Genomic DNA, 6,017 nt, shown 5'->3' on the forward strand with positions numbered 1-6,017 from the left:
TGAGCAATTGTACTGTGCATCACTTGCTTTGTGTATTATTATTATCATCATATTATTATAATTTTATTTCAATTATTAAACTGTTTTTATCTCAACCCATGAGTTTTTCTCACTTGTGCTCTTCCAGTTCTCTCCCCCATCCCACCGTGTAGGGGGGAGTGAGCAAGCGGCTGCGTGGTGCTCAGTTGCCGACTGAGGTTAAACCACGACAGGAGGGTTTGGCTCCATAGCTTTACACGGATAAGTTTTACATATCTCTGTGGGTTCTGTTACCACAGCATGGGGACTGCTCGCAGACACAAAACTTCAGTCCATTCCTTTGGCATTTGAACACAACGTGCAGCAACCAGATAAGATGAGGTGTGTCTGTTGCCCTGCTTGTGGATATCCCTTGGTGGATATATACTACTAGATAGTATCTGCAATTTGGTAACAACTGTGCTAGAATAATCAATGCCAATAAGCTGTAAGATTTGCAGAAGAATAAGAAAAATAAGAGAAAAGAATGGAGTATAGCAGAACTCACCTAAGTCAATAAGCCCATGAGCATCCCTGTCCAACAGGTGGTAGTAAGAACAGTAAGATCCAGTAGAAGAGCAGTAAGAAGAGAAACAGGTAGCTGAAGACAATATTAGTACAGATAACTGCATTACTGTCACAGCCTAGCAACAAACGTGCATTCAAGTATGTTCCCTACTGTAAGGACATAAAGGTAATTTTTCAGTCATGGGAATCATAAAATTGAGAATTTTTTTTAAGATGAAAATCAACTATAAAGCTTCTATTATTTTTAAAAATTATGTACTAAAGCACACATAAACTATTTGATACATAGGAGATTAATTAGGTTAGCAGCAGGTTTAGCTGCTGTTCCCAGTCAATTCTTTTCACTTTGGGAGGACACTCAGCGGTCCCTCTCCTTGCCAGGACATGCCTGTCCCTGAGTGGCCCCGCAAGCTCTCAGAGACCAGGGCCCTCAGCAGCTGATGGAGCAAACCCATACTTCTGATAAGGCAAAGTGAAACATTCCTTTTACTGGCCCCTGAATAAAAAGGAGTGATTGAGCTGAGTTGATGACATACTGCCACATTTGTTTCTCGAGAACAAAAGGCTATTTGGTCTGGGGAAAGCCTGACTGTTCATTGGAAAGGACACTGCTGATAACAGCGGCTGGCAAACTTAGCGATGACTTGGGTACAAGAGCACACAACAAAGAAAATACACTACTGTTCATAAAAACACCACACATGCCAGAACTTTGACCCCTCCCTGCATTCAGGATGAGCAGCTTTTGCTTCGCTCACCCTGCTACTAGCATAAGCACTTCAGATATGTCCCTGAGACCTCAGGGCCTGGATGTTCCTCTTCGACCATTCACCAAACCTTCTGCTTCAGCCAGGCAAAAGGAAGAGTGCCGACTGCCTCTCCCCAGGCTGCTGACAGCTCTTAATTGCTATTACACTCACTGGGGCAGCGCTAGTTTCTAAAGCTGGAGTTTTCAAATGTTCTGCACCTAGAGCTGAGGCCAGCATGGCAAATGCAGGGTTGGGAGTGGCTGCCACAGCAACAGTGGCTTGCACATGGTTGCCACTTCCTTTGAAAACCTGTCCACAATTATAGATGCTGAGCTTTTCTGTAAATCTGGCCCTTAAAGCCTGCTCCTGTTCCCATTGCAATCAGTGGCAATGTTCTGATTGATTTAATGGGAGCAGGCACAGAGACTTAATTAGAAAATTGGTAACTGCAAGGAAAGGAGAGAATGCACAACAGCCTGCCAGATCTCCGGTAGGAAGCAAGCAAAGGAGCCAGTTGTCCTTAAGACAGAGATTTTAGCCTCTCAAAAAGAAAAAAAAAAAGGATAATAAAAGAGATTGGCAAGATGGCCTTGAAGCTGCTTTTAAACATCTTGTATAATATATATAATTGCTTTTCAGCTCTTGAGTACTTATTTACCTTTTAGATCTGTTCCCTGGGAAGAAAATATGAAACATGCTGAAACACACAGCAGTCAGTATTTTCAATTTTTCTTTTGTGTTGGGAGGCAATTAAAAGTTTGCTTAAAACTCCTTGCAGGCACAGGTACAAAGATGGATCAAGTCTAAGGTGGGTTTTTCATATTAGTCCAGCTGGGAGCCAGAAACGTATTTTTCACCAGCTCTTGTGTTTTAAGAAAATACTGAGATTCTCAATTCATTACTGTATGAAAAATCCTAATATTTGGAGGCTCACAGTCACAACACTCCAGAATTTTTATTTGCTTTGAGGATTATCTGCATTCACGGAGGGCCTGCATAACAGACTTGGGGGCTATTTCTACACTGGTAAATGCATCTACCTGAATGCAGGACCACCAGTGCCAAGCCAAGCTGTGCAGTGTTAACCCTGGTGCAGTCTCGTCTGTAGTGCTTGGGAATGAATTATCCCTTGAGCAAACTATCCCCCCTGACAATGTTTGAGCTTGTTTTGGAAGAAGTATCTGTTTAATACTTAAAGAGAGCCTGGGCATCAACAATCATTTGCCTAGTATGGGCAATAAGAAGATCAGGACCTGGGAATATGCTGTGAGTTATTTGATAGTGTAGATATTCCTCAAGGGGGACAGTTAACCTGGATATGTTTTATCAGGGCTAAACACCGGCTTCTGTTTAGCCAGGGTAAAGCCATTTTGTTCTGTGCTCAAATGAGGGAAATATCTGGAGCTCAACAGACTTGTGGCTCTCTTGATCCCGCCCTTCCAGTGGGGGAGCCAGGCTATACATTATCAGTTGCTGGCTGTGATAACTATCTGAGATGTTGGCTGCCAATCCACGAGGAGAATTCCTTGTCTAAAAAATCCTTCGCATTCAGAGCAGTGTCCTATTGGAGTTTAACCCTAAGCTAGTAGCAATCATGAAAGAATGAATTCTAATTCAGCTAACAAGGTGTATCAACCTAGAATTCAGTACAAAAGGCAAAATGCAGCCAAAACTCTTGATGTGGGCAGAAATTTTGCCTGTGAGAGTACTGTGAGGCAGCCCCTTCATTAGCACCAGCCAATTCTTGGCAAAACTATGTCTTACCTTTCTCCTGCACACAACCCATACTGCCTCATCACTGTGATGGCTGGGTTTGCAGAGAACACTCATACAACCTCTACAGCCTCCTGCCTCTGGAACAACAACATAAAAGCAAAACATCACAGGGGGTGAAATGAGTAGCAGAAACATCTAGGTGTTAGGACAGTGTGCAACAGCTCGCTTCTGATATGAAGCTGTTCAGAGAGAGAGAGAGATTTCATGGCTGAAATATTTATGCACAGATGTGTAAACACCGTGCTGTGACAATTCCTTTCTGGGTGCAAGCTTAGGCCCTCACTATGGAAAAAGCGAGTGTTTCTAAGCAGAAATCTCTCAGCTGAGTGTGCTCAGGGATCGTTGCACTCCGGCAAAGGCGTCATTTCTCGGCCTTTACAAAATCTCCTGAAAATGGCATTTCTTAGAAGGGTATGGCTAACATCACAGTAGGGGTGCTAGAGTATTTATATAATATCCTCAGAGAATTGTGTGTGTGTACTAGGGTGACACTGGTTCCCAACCCTACATTCAAATGTCTTCCTAACAATCTTATCTTCTCTGATGTTAATAAGAGTAATATGCTCTAATTGCCCATTACTGCTTAAACCCCAAAATATTATGAGCTGCTCCCATTGTCTGGCTGCCGTAATATATTTTTGTGTTTGACTAATGGACAGCTTCTGCCATGCATACTCACATTGGTTAGTACCTCAGGGCTGCACCATCCAGCATCTTGCTGATTACAGTCCAAATGGTTTAGCCTGTAAGGAATTCTGTGTATCTGCATACACCCCATTTACTTTCAGAGGTCGGCAGGCTGCAGGGATGTACTCCCCCATTTATGAGAACATAGACTGAAATTACAAACAAAACACATCAGAGCCATCATCCAGTTTTTCTTGTACTAAGCCATAGTCTCAGTGCTTAAGAAATAAACAGGGTAAACAAAGAAATGACAAGGGAATACAACACAACCTGGCTTATTGCATTTACTCACAGGAACTTCCACAGGGTTTATATTTTGGTTGGGGTTTGCTAATGTTTTTCGAACTGAAATCTATTTCCTGTAAAGAACGCAGCTAATTCTGTGGTGTAAGCAACCGTGGAACATTATTGTTCTCCTAACAGCACACTGAGATGCACTGAAGGTTACAAAGCCCAAGGTGAGACATTCTCTAACTAGCACAAAAATGTGGGGCAGCACTGCAGTTTTCTGCCTGGATATTCATAACAGCAGGCATGCCCATTCTCTGGTTTTCCCCTGCTGTGTATTTGCCCTGAGCCAGGGTTCAAGGAAAGTAACCAGGCAGGCTAGTACAGGCTGTGAGGGAAAGGGAGGAGCTGAAGGGCTAGCAGGGCAAGGGATTGAAAGTAGGAAGAGGGGACATTATCTCAGCCTGTACACAGGACTTGCACAAGCCTAACATCTGCTCTGTTCACAGCGAGTGTGATTATCTAACGTCATTATAGCAGTCTAGGCTGTACAGTTTTGGTTGCTAATTACACGTTGTAGGTGATGATCACAAAACTATTTCCATATAGCTCACAATTATATACTTACAGACATCATAGTATGTATCTGTAGTTCAGGCTGCCATTCGTTTTCCATTATAGGAAATAATGTTCTGCCAGTCACACTATTGCCAAGCTGTTCCTTTCTGGGCCAGAAGTCTCCATTTCAGGCATCAGAATCAGGATGAATTGTTTAGGAACACTTCAATCAAAAATGCCTAGCCATTTCCAAGAACAAAATCAGTTAAAACTGACTCAGGCTGCTGGTTTTAAATAAATTCTTTCAGCTGTTTTAAGAAGAACAAGCATTTTCAGATTTCATGCAAAGGTATGACGTTTAGCTGGATGGTCTCTGAATGGAACAAAATAGCACTGTGAAAATGTGTCTTTTTGCCCTCTGAAAACTCTTATTTCACACACAATACCTAGTACAAGCAGACAGTGCTGAGTTCAAAAGTTTTAACTTCATGGTGGGAAGTACCTTTTGTGTGAGCCTAATACTCACGCAACATGCTGAGAAAGTGGAAGACTTTAGTACAAGGCCTTTGCCAGAGTGAAAAGATTTAGAAAAAGAAGTATCAGGCTATCATACAGGGTCAAAAAAGACAGAATATTCCCGTTCCTCCCCTATCTCTGCTATTGAAACCAGGTAACTTAAGCTCTTGAAAACTTAGATAGGGTTCCCAAAGTAGCTTCTCTGCATGTGGCCCTGCATACCACATAAAATACATGAATTTATCTAACTTGCACACTGAACTTTGTAAGTTCATAGTCCTTTAATGTACTTAAAACATAATTAAACCTATAATGACAACTTCCTTATGGCTAACATGGGCTGTCCAGATGTGCAACTCCAAGTGATTCTCTTGGGCTTCATAGCTCCAATGCACATACCAGAAGAACTGAAAACACATTTTGAATTTCACTCCCCCTACTGCAAGGGCCGCTTGTGCACCCTTTCCTACAGGTATACTTTAACCCATTAGTAGGAGCCAGGAATTTCATGGGTTTATTTGTTACGTAAAATGCTACTTGGTGTGGCACAACACAGTTGTTTATGTTTCTGCAAGAGCATCCCTTTGACAGCTTTCCAGAGCAGAGGAGGCAGGCCCAGGTGCTGTAGCACTGCTCCGCATTCCCAAAACATGACACCCCATTTCAAGCCCTGGCTTGGTTGACAGCAGGTGCCCTGAGAAACTCTCCTTCTTTCCTCTGCCACCGCCTTCACCAAGGCACAGCGGTCTCCAGTGCGGTACGGGCTAACTGCAGCACTTGCCAAAACACCAGGCTGGCTGGAGGCACCCAGGCCAGTTGGCTAGAAGCAGCCCCCCTTCCTTGCTGGCTAACGAAGAAGGGGGGAAAATGGAAAGGATAAGAAAAAAACAACCCACAAACCGCTGTGGGGGAGGAGGGGGGCACAACTCCCCCTCACAGACACACACTACCCTTCCT

General features: G+C 43.2%; 1 protein-coding gene across 1 annotated transcript in view; it reads left to right on the forward strand.

The window, feature by feature from the left end:
* Positions 1 to 6,017, forward strand: part of DHRS12 (dehydrogenase/reductase (SDR family) member 12) — a 44,171-nt gene that overhangs the window by 6,290 nt on the left and 31,864 nt on the right. The gene's annotated exons all lie outside the window — the stretch shown is intronic.

This window comes from Pygoscelis adeliae, unplaced genomic scaffold (assembly GCF_000699105.1).
Source record: "Pygoscelis adeliae isolate BGI_AS28 unplaced genomic scaffold, ASM69910v1 Scaffold32, whole genome shotgun sequence".
NCBI classification, from domain to species: Eukaryota; Metazoa; Chordata; class Aves; order Sphenisciformes; family Spheniscidae; genus Pygoscelis; species Pygoscelis adeliae.